This window comes from Agelaius tricolor, unplaced genomic scaffold, assembly GCF_023055355.1.
Source record: "Agelaius tricolor isolate 1412-34295 unplaced genomic scaffold, bAgeTri1.0.p SCAF_12, whole genome shotgun sequence".
NCBI classification, from domain to species: Eukaryota; Metazoa; Chordata; class Aves; order Passeriformes; family Icteridae; genus Agelaius; species Agelaius tricolor.
Window position 1 is genome coordinate 7,800,789 of NW_027269272.1, and position 24,239 is coordinate 7,825,027.

A 24,239-nucleotide genomic window follows, 5' to 3' on the forward strand; every position below is an offset into this window, starting at 1 on the left:
AGCCCTCCAACAGTTCTGTGCCAGGGCCACGCTCAGGCAGCCCAAGCATCAAGCCGGGCAGCCTCCATGAGAGCAGCTCAGCCCACAGCGAGGCATGGAGCGGGCTCAGGCTTACCTCGTTCCTCGAGGAAAGGGAGGCCAGAGACCAGGATGCAGAGCCTGCAGCAGAGCAGCCTTTTATGCTGGCTCCCAGAGCCCTGTGGGGCCACAAACATTCCTTGTTTGTGAAACATCCAAACTCCTGGGAGTGGCCACTTGCCAGGCCTCGCTGATGATCTGGTCCCTGCCTCTTTCATCTCAAATGTTGTTCTTCCTCTTTGTAGAACCCAACATTCTGTGATAACTCCTAAAATCACTTTGGAATGGAATGGACCTTAAAATCATCTACCTCAAGCCCCCTTGAAACAGCTTCTAGAATTTCTCTGCACAGCCTATTCCAATGTATCAATCGTCTCCAAAAGAAAGATGCCCTCCCAATATCCAATCTAAATACACCTGCTTTCAGTTTCAAACCAGTGGCCCTTGAGCCATCCCTACACACCCCAACCAGGTATCCTTCCCTTTCTTAATTGAATGTCTCCTGGGAGCCCTGTCCTCTCTTTGCTATGCAACCCCAACCCTCTCAGCCTGTCCTCACAGGCTGATGGCTCCAGCTCCTGGTGCTCTTTGTGGCTCCTCTGGACCCACTGCAGCAGGTCTGTGTGTTTCTTAGCCTGTGGGTCCTAGGGCTGCAGGCAGTACCCCAGGTACGGTGTCAGGAGAGCCGAGCAGAGCAGGACAATCCCCTCCCTCAACCTGCTGCCCACACGGCTCTGGATGTAGCCCAGAATAAGATTGGATTTTTGCACTGGGCTGCTAGCTGGCAGGGCAGGTTCATGTTCAGTATTTCAGAACCTGCACGTTCCCCTCCACAGGGCTGCTCTCCACCCACTCAAGGCCTACTAGGCTGTGTCCAGGTTTGGGATTGCCCTGACCTTGGCATTTGACAACCAGAGCTCTGGCCTCAGCTTGGGAAGTGGGGATCCTCCAGAAAACAAGGAATTCAACACGTAGGACACTGATCAAAGGCATGCCTACATCTCTCCCTGAAAGACAAATTGACCCCCCAAACACAAACTGACCCACTTTGCTCACTGTGTCCAGCCCTGAGGTCGGGATCTGGATGGCAGCTTTGGGGCAGAGGCTGAGGGCAGGAAGCCCAAAGCTCATGGCTCCTTTTCCTGGGGCAGGCATCATTTGCCCATCCACCTAATAGCACAGTTCAAAGGGATATTGGATCAGTCTCCCAGAGCTTGTGGGAACCATTGTGATGTGGAAGAGTTGGGAAAATCCATGAGCTTCAGGCAGACCTGAATCATGCTGATGTGGAAATGAGTGCACACAGTGCCCTGGACTCAGGCATTCCAGGGATACCACAGCACATGGCCCCTTTCCTCCAAAATGTCAGCCTTTGTCAGGGGCACTTCCAGACCTTCTAGGACCAGTCCGGTACCACCTTGTACATCCATGTAATCCTGTGCTGCTGCTGCAGCTTTGCAAAAGCCATTGCCATTTGGTGGCTGCTCAAGGGCCCAGGGGATGCAGGGCAACCCAGGATAATGGAAGCTGGGAGAGACCTTTGGAAGTTCTTTGCTCCCTCTCTGAGAAGAACAAACTTCCCAGCGGCCTCCGTAAACGGTGGGCCTTGTCCCATTGTCCTCTGAACACTGCCACTGTCAGACAGGTCCCTGTCTCCTGAGCAGCACTTCCAGGGATGCCCTGCACCCTCAGGAAACCCCCAGGAGATGGAAAGGGCTCCTACAGAGGAGCCTTCCAGGACCTCAATGAGGAGGACCAGCAGGAGATGACACTGAGGCTGCCTGCACTGGAGAGCACATGCCATGGCAGCCTGGAGAGCACAGGGCTGGGTGTGTACAGGGAATGCCACCTGCTCTGCATTGCACTCTCAGGCCTGTGACAAGGAACCCCTTGGGGCAGAAGGGCTGGAAAGCAGAGGGAAAGTCTGTCCCAACAGAGCTTTCACTCTGGGCTGTGAGAAGTCCTCTGGGGAGCTTGCACCCCTAATCCTGAGAGTTGCTTATTGTCCATGTCCAGATATCACCCCATAAGATGGAAATCTGATCACCCCATGGCCGGTGCCCTTCCCTTGCCACTGCAGAGTCCACATCTGGGTTGGTGTCCCCATTTGGAGTCCCCAGGGACACAGGAGGTGCTGGTGGTGATCTCTTACAGAGAGAGGCACTGCCAGAGGAGCAGGGAGAACATAAGTGCTACAGCACCTGGCAAGGGGCAGGCCAAGGCACTGTGCTTGTGCAACCTACTGGACATGGACAAGGCATGGAGGGGGACATGGAGCTGCTGCCTCCGCCACCTCCTGGCACTTCAGGAGAGAATGAAGCCAAACTCTCCTGAGAGCTGCACTGCCACAGGGCAAGAGGCAGCAATCACAAGTGGCAAGAAAGGAAATCGCAGAGTTCCCTGGGGGAGGACAAGGGACAGGCCTGGGAGAGCTGTACAAGTGATAGGGACCTCTTTTGCAAGCTGTGTCTGTGCTTAGAAGTCAGCAGGACAAGGCCCCGAGTCTGCTGAGGAACTGGGGCAGTGTGATCTGCCCAGAGCAGTTGATAGGAGCACAAGACCTCCAGAGCTCCACACAGACCTTCTGGGGTTGATGTGGCGTACGCTGGGTCACTACAGTCCTTGAGCTGCCACCAAAAGACCCTGCCTTGGGAGACAGCAAATGCAGGAGATTGCAGACAAGCAGCAGGTGATCCCCGACTGGGAAGACAAGGTGGGGAAATATCCTTCATGGCAGCAGAACATTGAGGGTATGAGCTCTGTTATCCCTTGAGCACCTGAGTCTGTGGCAGCCAGTCCACTGAAGTCCACACTGGGTGACTCAGGTTTGCCTGGAGCTCAGGGATTTTCCCAGCTCTTCCACATCACCATGACACCTACTCTTCTGCCCTGGGAGACTGATCCAGTGTCCCTTTGAAATGTAAAATGCATGGAATGGGAAACCCCATGCCAGACCCAGAAAAAACAGCCATGGGCTCCCTGCCCTCAGCCTTTTCCCCAAAGCCACCAGCCAGGTCTCTGCCCCTGGGATGGGCACACTGAGTAAAGCAGGTCAGGGTGGCTGTGGGTCTGTTTCAGGGAAGGACACAGCATCTCTTTGATCACAAAACCAGGCCGTGGCACAGCCTGTGACTGTCAGCAAGTTCCCCATGGCTGCCACTCAGGCCTGCAGGGGACATCCTTTCCGGTGAACATGGACTTCCCTTCCACTGAGCTTTGCCACCTCCCTGCAGAGTTGGGTCCCTTCCCCACTATGGGGTTGTGCAGTGTTGACTTTGTGCCTCAAGTGACCCTCAGTCTTCTGTAGGTCTGTGATGACCCATGGAAGAAATGACTCTCACGATGAGCCTGAGTGTCTGCACTGAAAGCTCCTGAGAGATGAGCTGGGTGTCACTTCATGGCTGAATTTAACTGTAACGGGAGCACAATTAAACATCAAGAAGAACAAGTGACAGAAACTTGGACACTGCACAAAGACATTTCAGACTGTTCAATACACCTTATACACTGGCATGGGACCTCCAAATGAAATTGCCTTAGGAAGCTGGGACACACATGAATCATTTCCAAGTCGGGTGGTGTGAAATTGGTGAAATTGCCTGAGATGAAAGAGGCAGGGTCCAGATCATCAGCGAGGCCTGGCAAGTGGCCACTCCCAGGAGTTTGGATGTTTCAGAAACAAGGAATGTTTGTGGCCCCACAGGGCTCTGGGAGCCAGCATAAAAGGCTGCTCTGCTGCAGGCTCTGCATCCTGGTCTCTGGCCTCCCTTTCCTCGAGGAACGAGGTAAGCCTGAGCCCGCTCCATGCCTCGCTGTGGGCTGAGCTGCTCTCATGGAGGCTGCCCGGCTTGATGCTTGGGCTGCCTGAGCGTGGCCCTGGCACAGAACTGTTGGAGGGCTGTCAGCCTTTCCATGCTGGGGGCTGGGGCCAGCTGGGAAGAGGGGGCTTTGTTCCAGCAGAAGGGGATCAATGGGGCTCAGCCGCAGGGGGATGTGCCCAGCAGAATTTGCACCTGCCGTGGTGTAACAAAATGTGCCGGCGCACGCCGGGACATTGTCTGACACAGCCATGTCTGCTCTGCAGATGGGCTGTGACCAGTCTTTCCACAGGGCCCTTAAAGCCACTGGGCTGGCTCCCATTGCTGAAGTGGGGCGGCCTTCCCGTGCCGTGCCACTGGGAGGGCACCAGGAGGGTGGTGGGAGCTGTGGGCACAGAGTGTGTTTGGAGACCAAATGTGTCCCTGGGGAGAGCTGGGGGACAGAGAGACAGAGCGATGCTGAGGCCGGGTGCCGCTCCCTGCTCTGTGTTGCAGCCTTGCCTCCCGCACCGAGAGATGTCTTGCTGCAGACCCTGTCCCCCACGGCCTTGCGGCCCCTGTGGCCCAACGCCCCTTGCCAGCAGCTGCACTGAGCCCTGCAACGCCCGCTGCGCTGACTCCACGGTGTACATCGAGCCTTCGCCGGTGGTGGTGACCATGCCGGGCCCCATCCTCACCTCCTTCCCTCAGAGCACAGCCGTGGGATCCTCTCTGTCAGCTGCTGTGGGCAGCTCCCTCAGCACCGCGGGGGTTCCCATCTCTTCTGGGGGCTCCCTTGGCCTGGGGGGCTCAGGCCTGTGTCTGCCTTTCCCCCGCTGCGGTCAGATCTGCTGAGGCCGGCCCATCATCCCCCTTCTCCTTGGCCAATGGGCCCATCTCTTGCCCTCCCTGGCCCCCCACACCTCTTCCTTGGTCTCTGTTCTGTGCCACCGCTTTTGCTCCTTCTCATTAAAGCCTTTGTGCAGCACTGCTGGAGAGTCGTGGTCCTTTGTTCTCCTCCTCCCTCACCTCCCACCTGCTCTGCAAGGGAGATCCTTCCCTCTCCCATGGAAACAAATGGAACCCCAAGGATGGGGCACTGCCCAATGCTGGTAGAGCTCCCAGAATGGACTGCAGAGCAATTGAAAGGGATTGGCAGGGAAAAGACGAAAAGAAGCCACAGAGGAAAGGAGCACAACAGGAGATGTTGACAGCAGGGGGCCTACAAGTAATGGCACACGGAGTAAGCTGCTGTTCCTGTGGGAATGGTGGAAGGTGGAAACAGGTGCCCAGAGCGTGTAGCCCAGTGTCCGGTGTGAGACGCATCCAAGACAGGAGGAGGCAGTGGTGCCAGAGCCGAGTCCTGTGCCTGGCCCATTGTGAGTGGGAGTTCTGCAGCTCAGGAGACGTGTGCTTGCTGTGAGAAGAGTGCAGAAGGGAAGCCGCGGCGGAGGAGAGGGGTGCGAGTGTAGGCATGGTGAGGGCAAGCAAGCTGAGGCAACCAAAAGGCTCAGGTCCCACTGAGATTTGAACTCAGATCACTGGATTCAGAGTCCAGAGTGCTCACCATTACACCATAGGACCTCCTGCCCAGGTCACCGGGGCCCCCTGTGCTCAGCCTGCCTCAGCCTTATGGCCCCACCTCTGCCTGCCTGCCTCTCCACCGCTCTGCACATCTCACTCCACCTGCAGCCTTCCTGCACGCCCTACACACCCTCTCCCATCACGCCGCCCTTCAGCGCACCAGCACAGCTCCCTGCAACCCTCACACGCCCTCCCTTACAACTGCCGCGCTTCAAAGCACGCAAAATCTTCCCCTTCCCAAACTGCAACAAGCCCTTTCTCACGCAGCCAAACTTACCTTCCCCACTTACCTTCACACACCACAAGCCCCCTTGCCTTCTCTTCTCCACACCAACCCCCTCCACCTCCTTAAGGACTATGCAGAGGCTAACTCTGACCCATCTCTACCAAAGCTCAACAAAGACCCTCTGCTGAACCCAGCACGGGGGCTGCAGCACCAAGGACAAAGCACAGGTGACACAACAAGGGCGCGCCAATGACTGACCTCCACTTCCTCTGACAAAGAACTTCACTCACTGCCTATGCTGCACAGCAGGGAGGGCAGAACCCGCTCTGCCAACTCTTCCCTCTCACAAGGAACTTGACTGCAAGGCATCCCAGGAGGACGCAAGTCCAAATGCCTGCTCAGAGCATGGCTGGAGACAAAGCAAGGACAAGGCAACTCAGTGCCTCAGCCCCACTGCAGCCCCAGCCTGATGCCCAGGTGTGGAGAAGCACAAGGTGCCCTGCCCACCTGGCTGCAGTGGCTCACCACTCTCTGGGAGTCTCTGCAGGACCCAGAGCAGCCCCTGCAGTCGGCTTTTGCCAAGGCTGACCTGGATCACAACCAGCAGGTGCCTGTTCTTATTATATTGCAAGGTTAAATCTTGTTGTCTCTTTATTGCAAGAGTTTCAGACCTCTTTGATGTTTCTGCTAGGCAGCTCCTCTAAGCACTGACTCCACCGTCTTCCCACTGTAGTTAACAGACTCTAGTTGTCTCTCAACCAACTAATCTGCACTTTTATATCACTGTTCTTTATATTGCCTACAGCTCTGGCCTGTTAAAGTCAGGCCCGCTCTTAATCTTTAATAATTAGCCCAGCTGCACCTGCTTAGGGGTAAGATTATTTTCTATGCTACATTTATTTTCTTATATTTTATCCCCCTACATGTGCCTGCTGGGCTGGGAGGTGCCTGGAGTCCTGGGCAGGATCCCGGCTGAGAGGATCAGAAGCAGCGGCTCAGCTGCTCTTTGGGAGAACAATTGCAGAGGGAAGGGGCCAAAGAAGGGACCGGGCGGTGTGGAGCCAGGCTGTGTGGAGCCAGGCTGTAGAAAAGCCTGGTCTGCCTTGACTGGGAATGGCCGAGCCCTGCTCACCTGCTTGGAATGCAGCTCTTCCAAGCAATGCCCCACAAGGCCCCTGCAGCAGTTGGCCAGTGTAGAGGCCAGAGGAAGGCTGTGGCCCGCGTTGGCCAGAAAGCTGGGGCCAAGCAGGGTCCAAGTTGTTGGGCAAGGCAGCCTGAGTGAAAAAAGCACCTTAGCAGAGGATGGTTTCGATCCATCGACCTCTGGGTTATGGGCCCAGCACGCTCCCGCTGCGCCACTCTGCTCCTCCTCCTCAGGCCTGCCTGCCATTGCCCTCAGCCCAGCCTCACGCTGCCCGCCACTGCTGCCCCTCACTCCTTCCCTTCCTCTCTGATCTGCCTCCCCCACCCCACTAATTAGACACCCTCACCATGCACCTCCCTTCAGCCTGTGCTCGGCACCTCCACCGCCTGCCCTTGGCCTTCTCCCACACCTCCCGCACGCACCCCTGCACACACCCTGACCCTTCCACACCCACCCTGCCCCTGCACCTGCTCAACACACCCCTGCACACAGCCTCCAGCCTTGCCATCCATCAGCCCACCTGACATCCACACACATCCTCACACCTGCAGCCCTCGCCACAAATACACATCTGCTCCCGGCACCCGGCAACACTGCACCTGCCCGACACTTCCCATCTTTGATGGCCGACCTGGGACATGGGTTGCCTCGGCTTGGAACTGCCACCAGAAACAATTCTCCTCTTTTTGCTCTGCAAATTCTGCTGCCTCAGCTCCATGCTCCTCATGGGTACTCTGAAGCAAAAGCTCGGATTTCTGGCCACTTGGTGCCAAGCAGGTTGTCAAGCTGAAGGTCCTTGCCTTTAACACTTGGCGCCACTGCAAGGGGATGAAATGCTCAGCTCCAGGAGGTGATGAAATGCTCAGCTCCAGGTGCCATCTGCATTTGCCCTTCCCTTCTTCATTGTTGGGGCTGCAAGTGCAGGAGCCCTGGGGCAGCTGCTGTCCATGGCACACGTGTGCCACGGTGCTCCCCGTGCCCCTGGTCAGCTGCCCGCAGCCCAAAAGGGGCGCCTGCCCGTAGTTGGCAGGATTCGAACCTGCGCGGGGAAACCCCAATGGATTTCTAGTCCATCGCCTTCACCACTCGGCCACAACTACCTGCTCCAGCCCTGCCCGCCCTGCTCATCACCTGCCCTGGGCCACCACACCCACACCCACGCACTTCTGCACAAGGCTCCTCTGAACAAACACTGCTTCTCATGCCTCAAAATCGCTCCCAAGGACAGCAGCAAAAAACACTCCTCATATTCAACCAAAAAAGACAACAAACTGCCTTGGCAAGACTCACTCTCCTACTTACCCAACACTTACGGCACAACAAGGGAAAACAACCAACCACAAAACAAAACTAATGCCAACCAATCCAAACAGAAATCAACCGACAGCTATCGAGAGGCAGGGGGCGGGGGTGGCTGTTTCTGGATCTGTGTGTTTGAGGAGCTCTGTGTGTCTGTGTGTGTGACACACAACAGCGAGGGCAAGCATGAAAAGGAACACAGCCTAAGAGCTTGACAGAGGCTTAAAATTTGACAGAGCAAAAGCCCTTCACACCGTTTAACCTAACTTACAACTTCCAACTTATACTTAGCAACCTAGCAAAAGAACAACACTAAGCACCATTTAGGTAACTCTGTAGCTGGAACTTAACCTTACTGACAGGCCTAATGTACTTAGATCTCCAAGGTTCTTAAACATCTAAGGAAGCAGTGTTTCTCCCAGATTTGCTATAGCAAATACATGCAGACGTGCGTGCACACAGACATGAAGAGTCGGTACAAGCAACGTGCCTGTGAAAAGTTCCCCTCAGTGGGCACTGAAACACTCACTTTGGATGCCTTTGCATCTCCCAAAGGGGGAAGGCTCAGGCCTCAAGGAGGGAGGGTATCAGCCTGGGACTCCACCTTGTTGGGCAATCCACCAAGTACAGCAACCCTGAGAGTTCACTGGCTGTGAGAGCCGGCCCACTCAGGGCCATTGCTGGTCACAGCCTGCTGCGGTCCAGGACAGCTCAAATGGTCTCATTTTGGGCCACTCTTTATAGGGTTGTAAGAGAGTGGGCTTTAGTCCTATCAAGGTTTCATCCTGGCCACAGTTTTTGCTGGCACTTTCCTTGAAAGTGTGAGAATGGGGATGTTGTGACGGTCAGGAAACAAAAATATTTTCCAAGACTGGTCATGAGGAAAACATGAGCTTGTCAGGCAGCAGTTCTTGGGAAGAGAGAGTGTTTCTGATAAGCTGAGGAGCAGCTGAGACCAGGTGCTGTTTCCAAGGCTGGGGCCTAATGAGCATTTCTCAGATCTCAGTGTGGCCTGAAAAAGGAGAGGGAGGAATGCACCACCACAGTTCCACTCCAAATTTGCAGCTTGGACCCTCCCAGAGCCAGCCGGGCCCTGGGGTCGGGCTGCAGAGGCCTGAGAGGCAGAGCCCCAGGGGCTCCGGCTGCAGCTCTGTGAGCCTTGGCCTCAGCCAGGCATCTGGGATCCCTGCCCTGTGGCTGTGGTGGTTCACCTGTGCTCCATCTCTCATAATGGAGATTGTTTCCCCAAAGTGAGGGCATTTTGTTTCCTTGGCCTATCCGGGCCAAGTGTGTGTATGTCAGGACTGTCAGCTGACAGTCACGAGATTCTGTGCTGTTGTGTGCAGGGTTGAGTGCGTGGCAGATTCAGTTCAGATGTAATTTAAGATAGTGGAATATAATTTAGAATAATAAAGTATAATAAAGTAATTAATTAGCCTTCTGGTATTAATGGAGTCCTCCTAATCATTCTCTCCCCTCATCGGGGTTGATGCAATACTACAGATTGTGCTATGCTTTTGTGAAGAATCTTTGACAGGAATGACATGTCACTCCAAATATCTGAAATAATTCTCACAAGGAACAAATTGGCAATGGGCCCTGCAGGACTGTGATCTCCACGTTCCAGACTCAAGCTCAGTGACTGAGGTTTGGTGCTCTGGTGTAATTTCTGGGAGTTCTTAGTGCAGCTGCTGGTAAGCTCAGGACAGCAGCCAGTGCTCACCCTGGCAGAGCAGGTGGGAGGTGAGGAAGGAGGAGAACAAAGGACCACGACTCTCCAGCAGTGCTGCACAAAGGCTTTAATGAGAAGGAGCAAAAGCGGTGGCACAGAACAGAGACCAAGGAAGAGGTGTGGGGGGCCAGGGAGGGCAAGAGATGGGCCCATTGGCCAAGGAGAAGGGGGATGATGGGCCGGCCTCAACAGATCTGACCTCAGCAGCGGGGGAAAGGCAGACACAGGCCTAAGCCCCCCAGGCCAAGGGAGCCCCCAGAAGAGATGGGAACCCCCGCGGTGCTGAGGGAGCTGCCCACAGCAGCTGACAGAGAGGATCCCACGGCTGTGCTCTGAGGGAAGGAGGTGAGGATGGGGCCCGGCATGGTCACCACCACCGGCGAAGGCTCGATGTACACCGTGGAGTCAGCGCAGCGGGCGTTGCAGGGCTCAGTGCAGCTGCTGGCAAGGGGCGTTGGGCCACAGGGGCCGCAGGGCCGTGGGGGACAGGGTCTGCAGCAAGACATCTCTCGGTGCGGGAGGCAAGGCTGCAACACAGAGCAGGGAGCGGCACCCGGCCTCAGCATCGCTCTGTCTCTCTGTCCCTCAGCTCTCCCCAGGGACACATTTGCTCTCCAAACACACTCTGTGCCCACAGCTCCCACCACCCTCCTGGTGCCCTCCCAGTGGCACGGCACGGCAAGGCCGCCCCACTTCAGCAATGGGAGCCAGCCCAGTGGCTTTAAGGGCCCTGTGGAAAGACTGGTCACAGCCCATCTGCAGAGCAGACATGGCTGTGTCAGACAATGTCCCGGCGTGCGCCGGCACATTTTGTTACACCACGGCAGGTGCAAATTCTGCTGGGCACATCCCCCTGAGGCTGAGCCCCATTGATCCCCTTCTGCTGGAACAAAGCCCCCTCTTCCCAGCTGGCCCCAGCCCCCAGCATGGAAAGGCTGACAGCCCTCCAACAGTTCTGTGCCAGGGCCACGCTCAGGCAGCCCAAGCATCAAGCCGGGCAGCCTCCATGAGAGCAGCTCAGCCCACAGCGAGGCATGGAGCGGGCTCAGGCTTACCTCGTTCCTCGAGGAAAGGGAGGCCAGAGACCAGGATGCAGAGCCTGCAGCAGAGCAGCCTTTTATGCTGGCTCCCAGAGCCCTGTGGGGCCACAAACATTCCTTGTTTCTGAAACATCCAAACTCCTGGGAGTGGCCACTTGCCAGGCCTCGCTGATGATCAGGTCCCTGCCTCTTTCATCTCAGGCATTTTTCGCCAATTTCACAGTACCCGTCTTGAAAATGATTAATGTGTGTCCCAGCTTCCTAAGGCAATTTCATTTGGAGGTCCCATGCCAGTGTATAAGGTGTATTGAAATGTCTTTGTGTGGTGTCTATAAGTTTCTGTCACTTGTTCTTCTTGATGGTTAATTGTGCTCCAGTTACAGTTAAATTCAGCCATGAAGTGACACCCAGCTCATCTCTCAGGAGCTTTCAGTGCAGACACTCAGGCTCATCATGAGAGTCGTTTCTTCCATGGGTCATCACAGACCTACAGAAGACTGAGGGTCACTTGAGGCACAAAGTCAACACTGCACAACCCCATAGTGGGGGAGAGACCCAACTCTGCAGTGAGGTGGCAAAGCTCAGTGGAAGGGAAGTCCATGTTCACCGGAAAGGATGTCCCCTGCAGGCCTGAGTGGCAGCCATGGGGAACTTGCTGACAGTCACAGGCTGTGCCACGGCCTGGTTTTGTGATCAAAGAGATGCTGTGTCCTTCCCTGAAACAGACCCACAGCCACACTGACCTGCTTTACTCAGTGTGCCCATCCCAGGGGCAGAGACCTGGCTGGTGGCTTTGGGGAAAAGGCTGAGGGCAGGGAGCCCATGGCTGTTTTTTCTGGGTCTGGCATGGGGTTTCCCATTCCATGCATTTTACATTTCAAAGGGACACTGGATCAGTCTCCCAGGGCAGAAGAGTAGGTGTCATGGTGATGTGGAAGAGCTGGGAAAATCCCTGAGCTCCAGGCAAACCTGAGTCACCCAGTGTGGACTTCAGTGGACTGGCTGCCACAGACTCAGGTGCTCAAGGGATAACAGAGCTCATACCCTCAATGTTCTGCTGCCATGAAGGATATTTCCCCACCTTGTCTTCCCAGTCGGGGATCACCTGCTGCTTGTCTGCAATCTCCTGCATTTGCTGTCTCCCAAGGCAGGGTCTTTTGGTGGCAGCTCAAGGACTGTAGTGACCCAGAGTACGCCACATCAACCCCAGAAGGTCTGCGTGGAGCTCTGGAGGTCTTGTGCTCCTATCAACTGCTCTGGGCAGATCACACTGCCCCAGTTCCTCAGCAGACTCTGGGCCTTGTCCTGCTGACTTCTAAGCACAGACACAGCTTGCAAAAGAGGTCCCTATCACTGTACAGCTCTCCCAGGCCTGTCCCTTGTCCTCCCCCAGGGAACTCTGCGATTTCCTTTCTTGCCACTTGTGATTGCCGCCTCTTGCCCTGTGACAGTGCAGCTCTCAGGAGAGTTTGGCTTCATTCTCTCCTGAAGTGCCAGGAGGTGGCGGAGGCAGCCGCTCCATGTCCCCCTCCATGCCCTGCTCATCAGTGCAGGCAGCCTCAGTGTCATCTCCTGCTGGTCCTCCCCACTGAGGACCTGGAAGGCTCCTCTGTAGGAGCCCTGTCCATCTCCTGGTGGCCTCCTGGGGGTGCAGGGCATCCCTGGAAGTGCTGCTCAGGAGACAGGGACCTGTCTGACAGTGGCAGTGTTCAGAGGACAATGGGACAAGGCCCACCATTTACGGAGGCCGCTGGGAAGTTTGTTCGTCTCAGAGAGGGAGCAAAGAACTTCCAGAGGTCTCTCCCAGCTTCCATTATCCTGGGTCGCCCTGCATCCCCTGGGCCCTTGAGCAGCCACCAAATGGCAATGGCTTTTGCAAAGCTGCTGCAGCAGCAGCACAGGATTACATGGATGTACAAGGTGGTACCGGACTGGTCCTAGAAGGTCTGGAAGTGCCCCTGACAAAGGCTGACATTTTGGAGGAAAGGGGCCATGTGCTGTGGTATCCCTGGAATGCCTGAGTCCAGGGCACTGTGTGCACTCATTTCCACATCAGCATGATTCAGGTCTGCCTGAAGCTCATGGATTTTCCCAACTCTTCCACATCACAATGGTTCCCACAAGCTCTGGGAGACTGATCCAATATCCCTTTGAACTGTGCTATTAGGTGTATGGGCAAATGATGCCTGCCCCAGGAAAAGGAGCCATGAGCTTTGGGCTTCCTGTCCTCAGCCTCTGCCCCAAAGCTGCCATCCAGATCCCGACCTCAGGGCTGGACACAGTGAGCAAAGTGGGTCAGTTTGTGTTTGGGACAATGGGTCAATTTGTCTTTCAGGGAGAGATGTAGGCATGCCTTTGATCAGTGTCCTACGTGTTGAATTCCTTGTTTTCTGGAGGATCCCCACTTCCCAAGCTGAGGCCAGAGCTCTGGGTGTCAAATGCCAAGGTCAGGGCAATCCCAAACCTGGACACAGCCTAGTAGGCCTTGAGTGGGTGGAGAGCAGCCCTGTGGAGGGGAACGTGCAGGTTCTGAAATACTGAACATGAACCTGCCCTGCCAGCTAGCAGCCCAGTGCAAAAATCCAATCTTATTCTGGGCTACATCCAGAGCCGTGTGGGCAGCAGGTTGAGGGAGGGGATTGTCCTGCTCTGCTCGGCTCTCCTGACACCGTACCTGGGGTACTGCCTGCAGCCCTAGGACCCACAGGCTAAGAAACACACAGACCTGCTGCAGTGGGTCCAGAGGAGCCACAAAGAGCACCAGGAGCTGGAGCCATCAGCCTGTGAGGACAGGCTGAGAGGGTTGGGGTTGCATAGCAAAGAGAGGACAGGGCTCCCAGGAGACATTCAATTAAGAAAGGGAAGGATACCTGGTTGGGGTGTGTAGGGATGGCTCAAGGGCCACTGGTTTGAAACTGAAAGCAGGTGTATTTAGATTGGATATTGGGAGGGCATCTTTCTTTTGGGGACAATTGATACACTGGAGTAGGCTGTGCAGAGAAATTCTAGAAGCTGTTTCAAGGGGGCTCAAGGTAGATGATTTTAAGGTCCATTCCATCCCAAAGTGATTCTAAGAGTCATCACAGGGTTTTGGGTTCTACAAAGAGGAAGAACAACATTTGAGATGAAAGAGGCAGGGACCAGATCATCAGCGATGCCTGGCAAGTGGCCACTCCCAGGAGTTTGGATGTTTCAGAAACAAGGAATGTTTGTGGCTCCACAGGGCTCTGGGAGCCAGCATAAAAGGCTGCTCTGCTGCAGGCTCTGCATCCTGGTCTCTGGCCTCCCTTTCCTCGAGGAACGAGGTAAGCCTGAGCCCGCTCCATGCCTCGCTGTGGGCTGAGCTGCTCTCATGGAGGCTGCCCGGCTTGATGCTTGGGCTGCCTGAGCGTGGCCCTGGCACAGAACTGTTGGAGGGCTGTCAGCCTTTCCATGCTGGGGGCTGGGGCCAGCTGGGAAGAGGGGGCTTTGTTCCAGCAGAAGGGGATCAATGGGGCTCAGCCTCAGGGGGATGTGCCCAGCAGAATTTGCACCTGCCGTGGTGTAACAAAATGTGCCGGCGCACGCCGGGACATTGTCTGACACAGCCATGTCTGCTCTGCAGATGGGCTGTGACCAGTCTTTCCACAGGGCCCTTAAAGCCACTGGGCTGGCTCCCATTGCTGAAGTGGGGCGGCCTTGCCGTGCCGTGCCACTGGGAGGGCACCAGGAGGGTGGTGGGAGCTGTGGGCACAGAGTGTGTTTGGAGAGCAAATGTGTCCCTGGGGAGAGCTGAGGGACAGAGAGACAGAGCGATGCTGAGGCCGGGTGCGCTCCCTGCTCTGTGTTGCAGCCTTGCCTCCCGCACCGAGAGATGTCTTGCTGCAGACCCTGTCCCCCACGGCCCTGCGGCCCCTGTGGCCCAACGCCCCTTGCCAGCAGCTGCACTGAGCCCTGCAACGCCCGCTGCGCTGACTCCACGGTGTACATCGAGCCTTCGCCGGTGGTGGTGACCATGCCGGGCCCCATCCTCACCTCCTTCCCTCAGAGCACAGCCGTGGGATCCTCTCTGTCAGCTGCTGTGGGCAGCTCCCTCAGCACCGCGGGGGTTCCCATCTCTTCTGGGGGCTCCCTTGGCCTGGGGGGCTTAGGCCTGTGTCTGCCTTTCCCCCGCTGCTGAGGTCAGATCTGCTGAGGCCGGCGCATCATCCCCCTTCTCCTTGGCCAATGGGCCCATCTCTTGCCCTCCCTGGCTCCCCACACCTCTTCCTTGGTCTCTGTTCTGTGCCACCGCTTTTGCTCCTTCTCATTAAAGCCTTTGTGCAGCACTGCTGGAGAGTCGTGGTCCTTTGTTCTCCTCCTTCCTCACCTCCCACCTGCTCTGCCAGGGTGAGCACTGGCTGCTGTCCTGAGCTTACCAGCAGCTGCACTAAGAACTCCCAGAAATTACACCAGAGCACCAAACCTCAGTCACTGAGCTTGAGTCTGGAACGTGGAGATCACAGTCCTGCAGGGCCCATTGCCAATTTGTGCCCTGTGAGAGTTATTTCAGATATTTGGAGTGACATGTCATTCCTGTCAAAGATTCTTCACAAAAGCATAGCACAATCTGTAGTATTGCAGGCAACCCCGATGAGGGGAGAGAATGATTAGGAGGACTCCATTAATACCAGAAGGCTAATTAATTACTTTATTATACTTTATTATTCTAAATTATATTCCACTATCTTAAATTACATCTGAACTGAATCTGCCACGCACTCAACCCTGCACACAACAGCACAGAATCTCGTGACTGTCAGCTGACAGTCCCGACATACACACACTTGGCCCTGATAGGCCAAGGAAACAAAATGCCCTCACTTTGGGGAAACAATCTCCATTATGAGAGATGGAGCACAGGTGAACCACCACAGCCACAGGGCAGGGATCCCAGATGCCTGGCTGAGGCCAAGGCTCACAGAGCTGCAGCCGGAGCCCCTGGGGCTCTGCCTCTCAGGCCTCTGCAGCCTGGCCCCAGGCCCCGGCTGGCTCTGGGAGGGTCCAAGCTGCAAATTTGGAGTGGAACTGTGGTGGTGCATTCCTCCCTCTCCTTTTTCAGGCCACACTGAGATCTGAGAAATGCTCATTAGGCCCCAGCCTTGGAAACAGCACCTGGTCTCAGCTGCTCCTCAGCTTATCAGAAACACTCTCTCTTCCCAAGAACTGCTGCCTGACAAGCTCATGTTTTCCTCATGACCAGTCTTGGAAAATATTTTTGTTTCCTGACCGTCACAACATCCCCATTCTCACACTTTCAAGGAAAGTGCCAGCAAAAACTGTGGCCAGGATGAAACCTTGATAGGACTAAAGCCCACTCTCTTACAACCCTATAAAGAGTGGCCCAAAATGAGACCATTTGAGCTGTCCTGGACCGCAGCAGGCTGTGACCAGCAATGGCCCTGAGTGGGCCGGCTCTCACAGCCAGTGAACTCTCAGGGTTGCTGTACTTGGTGGATTGCCCAACAAGGAGGAGTCCCGGGCTGATACCCTCCCTCCTTGAGGCCTGAGCCTTCCCCCTTTGGGAGATGCAAAGGCATCCAAAGTGAGTGTTTCAGTGCCCACTGAGGGGAACTTTTCACAGGCACGTTGCTTGTACCGACTCTTCATGTCTGTGTGCACGCACGTCTGCATGTATTTGCTATAGCAAATCTGGGAGAAACACTGCTTCCTTAGATGTTTAAGAACCTTGGAGATCTAAGTACATTAGGCCTGTCAGTAAGGTTAAGTTCCAGCTACAGAGTTACCTAAATGGTGCTTAGTGTTGTTCTTTTGCTAGGTTGCTAAGTATAAGTTGGAAGTTGTAAGTTAGGTTAAACGGTGTGAAGGGCTTTTGCTCTGTCAAATTTTAAGCCTCTGTCAAGCTCTTAGGCTGTGTTCCTTTTCATGCTTGCCCTCGCTGTTGTGTGTCACACACACAGACACACAGAGCTCCTCAAACACACAGATCCAGAAACAGCCACCCCCGCCCCCTGCCTCTCGATAGCTGTCGGTTGATTTCTGTTTGGATTGGTTGGCATTAGTTTTGTTTTGTGGTTGGTTGTTTTCCCTTGTTGTGCCGTAAGTGTTGGGTAAGTAGGAGAGTGAGTCTTGCCAAGGCAGTTTGTTGTCTTTTTTGGTTGAATATGAGGAGTGTTTTTTGCTGCTGTCCTTGGGAGCGATTTTGAGGCATGAGAAGCAGTGTTTGTTCAGAGGAGCCTTGTGCAGAAGTGCGTGGGTGTGGGTGTGGTGGCCCAGGGCAGGTGATGAGCAGGGCGGGCAGGGCTGGAGCAGGTAGTTGTGGCCGAGTGGTGAAGGCGATGGACTAGAAATCCATTGGGGTTTCCCCGCGCAGGTTCGAATCCTGCCAACTACGGGCAGGCGCCCCTTTTGGGCTGCGGGCAGCTGACCAGGGGCACGGGGAGCACCGTGGCACACGTGTGCCATGGACAGCAGCTGCCCCAGGGCTCCTGCACTTGCAGCCCCAACAATGAAGAAGGGAAGGGCAAATGCAGATGGCACCTGGAGCTGAGCATTTCATCACCTCCTGGAGCTGAGCATTTCATCCCCTTGCAGTGGCGCCAAGTGTTAAAGGCAAGGACCTTCAGCTTGACAACCTGCTTGGCACCAAGTGGCCAGAAATCCGAGCTTTTGCTTCAGAGTACCCATGAGGAGCATGGAGCTGAGGCAGCAGAATTTGCAGAGCAAAAAGAGGAGAATTGTTTCTGGTGGCAGTTCCAAGCCGAGGCAACCCATGTCCCAGGTCGGCCATCAAAGATGGGAAGTGTCGGGCAGGTGCAGTGTTGCCGGGTGCCGGGAGCAGATGTGTATTTGTGGCGAGGGCTGCAGGTGTGAGGATGTGTGTGGATGTCAGGTGGGCTGATGGATGGCAAGGCTGGAGGCTGTGTGCAGGGGTGTGTTGAGCAGGTGCAGGGGCAGGGTGGGTGTGGAAGGGTCAGGGTGTGTGCAGGGGTGCGTGCGGGAGGTGTGGGAGAAGGCCAAGGGCAGGCGGTGGAGGTGCCGAGCACAGGCTGAAGGGAGGTGCATGGTGAGGGTGTCTAATTAGTGGGGTGGGGGAGGCAGATCAGAGAGGAAGGGAAGGAGTGAGGGGCAGCAGTGGCGGGCAGCGTGAGGCTGGGCTGAGGGCAATGGCAGGCAGGCCTGAGGAGGAGGAGCAGAGTGGCGCAGCGGGAGCGTGCTGGGCCCATAACCCAGAGGTCGATGGATCGAAACCATCCTCTGCTAAGGTGCTTTTTTCACTCAGGCTGCCTTGCCCAACAACTTGGACCCTGCTTGGCCCCAGCTTTCTGGCCAACGCGGGCCACAGCCTTCCTCTGGCCTCTACACTGGCCAACTGCTGCAGGGGCCTTGTGGGGCATTGCTTGGAAGAGCTGCATTCCAAGCAGGTGAGCAGGGCTCGGCCATTCCCAGTCAAGGCAGACCAGGCTTTTCTACAGCCTGGCTCCACACAGCCTGGCTCCACACCGCCCGGTCCCTTCTTTGGCCCCTTCCCTCTGCAATTGTTCTCCCAAAGAGCAGCTGAGCCGCTGCTTCTGATCCTCTCAGCCGGGATCCTGCCCAGGACTCCAGGCACCTCCCAGCCCAGCAGGCACATGTAGGGGGATAAAATATAAGAAAATAAATGTAGCATAGAAAATAATCTTACCCCTAAGCAGGTGCAGCTGGGCTAATTATTAAAGATTAAGAGCGGGCCTGACTTTAACAGGCCAGAGCTGTAGGCAATATAAAGAACAGTGATATAAAAGTGCAGATTAGTTGGTTGAGAGACAACTAGAGTCTGTTAACTACAGTGGGAAGACGGTGGAGTCAGTGCTTAGAGGAGCTGCCTAGCAGAAACATCAAAGAGGTCTGAAACTCTTGCAATAAAGAGACAACAAGATTTAACCTTGCAATATAATAAGAACAGGCACCTGCTGGTTGTGATCCAGGTCAGCCTTGGCAAAAGCCGACTGCAGGGGCTGCTCTGGGTCCTGCAGAGACTCCCAGAGAGTGGTGAGCCACTGCAGCCAGGTGGGCAGGGCACCTTGTGCTTCTCCACACCTGGGCATCAGGCTGGGGCTGCAGTGGGGCTGAGGCACTGAGTTGCCTTGTCCTTGCTTTGTCTCCAGCCATGCTCTGAGCAGGCATTTGGACTTGCGTCCTCCTGGGATGCCTTGCAGTCAAGTTCCTTGTGAGAGGGAAGAGTTGGCAGAGCGGGTTCTGCCCTCCCTGCTGTGCAGCATAGGCAGTGAGTGAAGTTCTTTGTCAGAGGAAGTGGAGGTCAGTCATTGGCGCGCCCTTGTTGTGTCACCTGTGCTTTGTCCTTGGTGCTGCAGCCCCCGTGCTGGGTTCAGCAGAGGGTCTTTGTTGAGCTTTGGTAGAGATGGGTCAGAGTTAGCCTCTGCATAGTCCTTAAGGAGGTGGAGGGGGTTGGTGTGGAGAAGAGAAGGCAAGGGGGCTTGTGGTGTGTGAAGGTAAGTGGGGAAGGTAAGTTTGGCTGCGTGAGAAAGGGCTTGTTGCAGTTTGGGAAGGGGAAGATTTTGCGTGCTTTGAAGCGCGGCAGTTGTAAGAGAGGGCGTGTGAGGGTTGCAGGGAGCTGTGCTGGTGCGCTGAAGGGCGGCGTGATGGGAGAGGGTGTGTAGGGCGTGCAGGAAGGCTGCAGGTGGAGTGAGATGTGCAGAGCGGTGGAGAGGCAGGCAGGCAGAGGTGGGGCCATAAGGCTGAGGCAGGCTGAGCACAGGGGGCCCCGGTGACCTGGGCAGGAGGTCCTATGGTGTAATGGTGAGCACTCTGGACTCTGAATCCAGTGATCTGAGTTCAAATCTCAGTGGGACCTGAGCCTTTTGGTTGCCTCAGCTTGCTTGCCCTCACCATGCCTACACTCGCACCCCTCTCCTCCGCCGCGGCTTCCCTTCTGCACTCTTCTCACAGCAAGCACACGTCTCCTGAGCTGCAGAACTCCCACTCACAATGGGCCAGGCACAGGACTCGGCTCTGGCACCACTGCCTCCTCCTGTCTTGGATGCGTCTCACACCGGACACTGGGCTACACGCTCTGGGCACCTGTTTCCACCTTCCACCATTCCCACAGGAACAGCAGCTTACTCCGTGTGCCATTACTTGTAGGCCCCCTGCTGTCAACATCTCCTGTTGTGCTCCTTTCCTCTGTGGCTTCTTTTCGTCTTTTCCCTGCCAATCCCTTTCAATTGCTCTGCAGTCCATTCTGGGAGCTCTACCAGCATTGGGCAGTGCCCCATCCTTGGGGTTCCATTTGTTTCCATGGGAGAGGGAAGGATCTCCCTTGCAGAGCAGGTGGGAGGTGAGGGAGGAGGAGAACAAAGGACCACGACTCTCCAGCAGTGCTGCACAAAGGCTTTAATGAGAAGGAGCAAAAGCGGTGGCACAGAACAGAGACCAAGGAAGAGGTGTGGGGGGCCAGGGAGGGCAAGAGATGGGCCCATTGGCCAAGGAGAAGGGGGATGATGGGCCGGCCTCAGCAGATCTGACCGCAGCGGGGGAAAGGCAGACACAGGCCTGAGCCCCCCAGGCCAAGGGAGCCCCCAGAAGAGATGGGAACCCCCGCGGTGCTGAGGGAGCTGCCCACAGCAGCTGACAGAGAGGATCCCACGGCTGTGCTCTGAGGGAAGGAGGTGAGGATGGGGCCCGGCATGGTCACCACCACCGGCGAAGGCTCGATGTACACCGTGGAGTCAGCGCAGCGGGCGTTGCAGGGCTCAGTGCAGCTGCTGGCAAGGGGCGTTGGGCCACAGGGGCCGCAAGGCCGTGGGGGACAGGGTCTGCAGCAAGACATCTCTCGGTGCGGGAGGCAAGGCTGCAACACAGAGCAGGGAGCGGCACCCGGCCTCAGCATCGCTCTGTCTCTCTGTCCCTCAGCTCTCCCCAGGGACACATTTGCTCTCCAAACACACTCTGTGCCCACAGCTCCCACCACCCTCCTGGTGCCCTCCCAGTGGCACGGCACGGGAAGGCCGCCCCACTTCAGCAATGGGAGCCAGCCCAGTGGCTTTAAGGGCCCTGTGGAAAGACTGGTCACAGCCCATCTGCAGAGCAGACATGGCTGTGTCAGACAATGTCCCGGCGTGCGCCGGCACATTTTGTTACACCACGGCAGGTGCAAATTCTGCTGGGCACATCCCCCTGCGGCTGAGCCCCATTGATCCCCTTCTGCTGGAACAAAGCCCCCTCTTCCCAGCTGGCCCCAGCCCCCAGCATGGAAAGGCTGACAGCCCTCCAACAGTTCTGTGCCAGGGCCACGCTCAGGCAGCCCAAGCATCAAGCCGGGCAGCCTCCATGAGAGCAGCTCAGCCCACAGCGAGGCATGGAGCGGGCTCAGGCTTACCTCGTTCCTCGAGGAAAGGGAGGCCAGAGACCAGGATGCAGAGCCTGCAGCAGAGCAGCCTTTTATGCTGGCTCCCAGAGCCCTGTGGGGCCACAAACATTCCTTGTTTCTGAAACATCCAAACTCCTGGGAGTGGCCACTTGCCAGGTCTCGCTGATGATCAGGTCCCTGCCTCTTTCATCTCAGGCATTTTTCACCAATTTCACAGCACCCGTCTTGAAAATGATTCATGTGTGTCCCTGCTTCCTAAGGCAATTTCATTGGAGGTCCCATGCCAGTGTATAAGGTGTATTGAACAGTCTTTGTGCAGTGTCCAAGTTTCTGTCACTTGTTCTTCTTGATGGTTAATTGTGCTCCCGTTACAGTTAACTTCAGCCATGAAGTGACACCCAGCTCATCTCTCAGGAGCTTTCAGTGCAGACACTCAGGCTCATCGTGAGAGTCATTTCTTCCATGGGTCATCACAGTCCTACAGAAGACTGAGGGTCACTTGAGGCACAAAGTCAACACTGCACAACCCCATAGTGGGGAAGGGACCCAACTCTGCAGGGAGGTGGCAAAGCTCAGTGGAAGGAAGTCCATGTTCACCTGAAAGGATGTCCCCTGCAGGCCTGAGTGGCAGCCATGGGGAACTTGCTGACAGTCACAGGCTGTGCCACGGCCTGGTTTTGTGATCAAAGAGATGCTGTGTCCTTCCCTGAAACAGACCCACAGCCACCCTGACCTGCTTTACTCAGTGTGCCCATCCCAGGGGCAGAGACCTGGCTGGTGGCTTTGGGGAAAAGGCTGAGGGCAGGGAGCCCATGGCTGTTTTTTCTGGGTCTGGCATGGGGTTTCCCATTCCATGCATTTTACATTTCAAAGGGACACTGGATCAGTCTCCCAGGGCAGAAGAGTAGGTGTCATGGTGATGTGGAAGAGCTGGGAAAATCCCTGAGCTCCAGGCAAACCTGAGTCACCCAGTGTGGACTTCAGTGGACTGGCTGCCACAGACTCAGGTGCTCAAGGGATAACAGAGCTCATACCCTCAGTGTTCTGCTGCCATGAAGGATATTTCCCCACCTTGTCTTCCCAGTCGGGGATCACCTGCTGCTTGTCTGCAATCTCCTGCATTTGCTGTCTCCCAAGGCAGGGTCTTTTGGTGGCAGCTCAAGGACTGTAGTGACCCAGAGTACGCCACATCAACCCCAGAAGGTCTGTGTGGAGCTCTGGAGGTCTTGTGCTCCTATCAACTGCTCTGGGCAGATCACACTGCCCCAGTTCCTCAGCAGACTCTGGGCCTTGTCCTGCTGACTTCTAAGCACAGACACAGCTTGCAAAAGAGGTCCCTATCACTTGTACAGCTCTCCCAGGCCTGTCCCTTGTCCTCCCCCAGGGAACTCTGCGATTTCCTTTCTTGCCACTTGTGATTGCTGCCTCTTGCCCTGTGACAGTGCAGCTCTCAGGAGAGTTTGGCTTCATTCTCTCCTGAAGTGCCAGGAGGTGGCGGAGGCAGCAGCTCCATGTCCCCCTCCATGCCTTGTCCATGTCCAGTAGGTTGCACAAGCACAGTGCCTTGGCCTGCCCCTTGCCAGGTGCTGTAGCACTTATGTTCTCCCTGCTCCTCTGGCAGTGCCTCTCTCTGTAAGAGATCACCACCAGCACCTCCTGTGTCCCTGGGGACTCCAAATGGGGACACCAACCCAGATGTGGACTCTGCAGTGGCAAGGGAAGGGCACCGGCCATGGGGTGATCAGATTTCCATCTTATGGGGTGATATCTGGACATGGACAATAAGCAACTCTCAGGATTAGGGGTGCAAGCTCCCCAGAGGACTTCTCACAGCCCAGAGTGAAAGCTCTGTTGGGACAGACTTTCCCTCTGCTTTCCAGCCCTTCTGCCCCAAGGGGTTCCTTGTCACAGGCCTGAGAGTGCAATGCAGAGCAGGTGGCATTCCCTGTACACACCCAGCCCTGTGCTCTCCAGGCTGCCATGGCATGTGCTCTCCAGTGCAGGCAGCCTCAGTGTCATCTCCTGCTGGTCCTCCTCATTGAGGTCCTGGAAGGCTCCTCTGTAGGAGCCCTTTCCATCTCCTGGTGGCTTCCTGGGGGTGCAGGGCATCCCTGGAAGTGCTGCTCAGGAGACAGGGACCTGTCTGACAGTGGCAATGTTCAGAGGACAATGGGACAAGGCCCACCATTTACGGAGGCTGCTGGGAAGTTTGTTCTCCTCAGAGAGGGAGCAAAGAACTTCCAGAGGTCTCTCCCAGCTTCCATTATCCTGGGTCGCCCTGCATCCCCTGGGCCCTTGAGCAGCCACCAAATGGCAATGGCTTTTGCAAAGCTGCTGCAGCAGCAGCACAGGATTACATGGATGTACAAGGTGGTACCGGACTGGTCCTAGAAGGTCTGGAAGTGCCCCTGACAAAGGCTGACATTTTGGAGGGAAGGGGCCATGTGCTGTGGTATCCCTGGAATGCCTGAGTCCAGGGCACTGTGTGCACTCATTTCCACATCAGCGTGATTCAGGTCTGCCTGAAGCTCATGGATTTTCCCAACTCTTCCACATCACAATGGTTCCCACAAGCTCTGGGAGACTGATCCAATATCCCTTTGAACTGTGCTATTAGGTGAATGGGCAAATGATGCCTGCCCCAGGAAAAGGAGCCATGAGCTTTGGGCTTCCTGCCCTCAGCCTCTGCCCCAAAGCTGCCATCCAGATCCCGACCTCAGGGCTGGACACAGTGAGCAAAGTGGGTCAGTTTGTGTTTGGGGGGTCAATTTGTCTTTCAGGGAGAGATGTAGGCATGCCTTTGATCAGTGTCCTACGTGTTGAATTCCTTGTTTTCTGGAGGATCCCCACTTCCCAAGCTGAGGCCAGAGCTCTGGTTGTCAAATGCCAAGGTCAGGGCAATCCCAAACCTGGACACAGCCTAGTAGGCCTTGAGTGGGTGGAGAGCAGCCCTGTGGAGGGGAACGTGCAGGTTCTGAAATACTGAACATG

At 55.9% G+C, this 24,239-nt stretch overlaps 6 non-coding genes across 6 annotated transcripts; 3 read left to right on the top strand and 3 right to left on the bottom strand.

Moving 5' to 3' along the window:
- Positions 1–5,387: 5,387 nt before the first annotated feature.
- Positions 5,388–5,459, bottom strand: TRNAQ-CUG (transfer RNA glutamine (anticodon CUG)). Its single transcript has one exon. It is a non-coding gene; the product is annotated as a tRNA-Gln (tRNA).
- Positions 5,460–6,978: 1,519 nt separating this feature from the next.
- TRNAM-CAU (transfer RNA methionine (anticodon CAU)) lies at positions 6,979–7,050 on the bottom strand. The gene has a single exon. It is a non-coding gene; the product is annotated as a tRNA-Met (tRNA).
- A 797-nt stretch (positions 7,051–7,847) lies between these two features.
- Positions 7,848–7,929, bottom strand: TRNAS-AGA (transfer RNA serine (anticodon AGA)). Its single transcript has one exon. It is a non-coding gene; the product is annotated as a tRNA-Ser (tRNA).
- A 9,262-nt stretch (positions 7,930–17,191) lies between these two features.
- TRNAS-AGA (transfer RNA serine (anticodon AGA)) lies at positions 17,192–17,273 on the top strand. Its single transcript has one exon. It is a non-coding gene; the product is annotated as a tRNA-Ser (tRNA).
- Positions 17,274–18,070: 797 nt separating this feature from the next.
- TRNAM-CAU (transfer RNA methionine (anticodon CAU)) lies at positions 18,071–18,142 on the top strand. The gene has a single exon. It is a non-coding gene; the product is annotated as a tRNA-Met (tRNA).
- Positions 18,143–19,661: 1,519 nt separating this feature from the next.
- TRNAQ-CUG (transfer RNA glutamine (anticodon CUG)) lies at positions 19,662–19,733 on the top strand. Its single transcript has one exon. It is a non-coding gene; the product is annotated as a tRNA-Gln (tRNA).
- Positions 19,734–24,239: the final 4,506 nt, after the last annotated feature.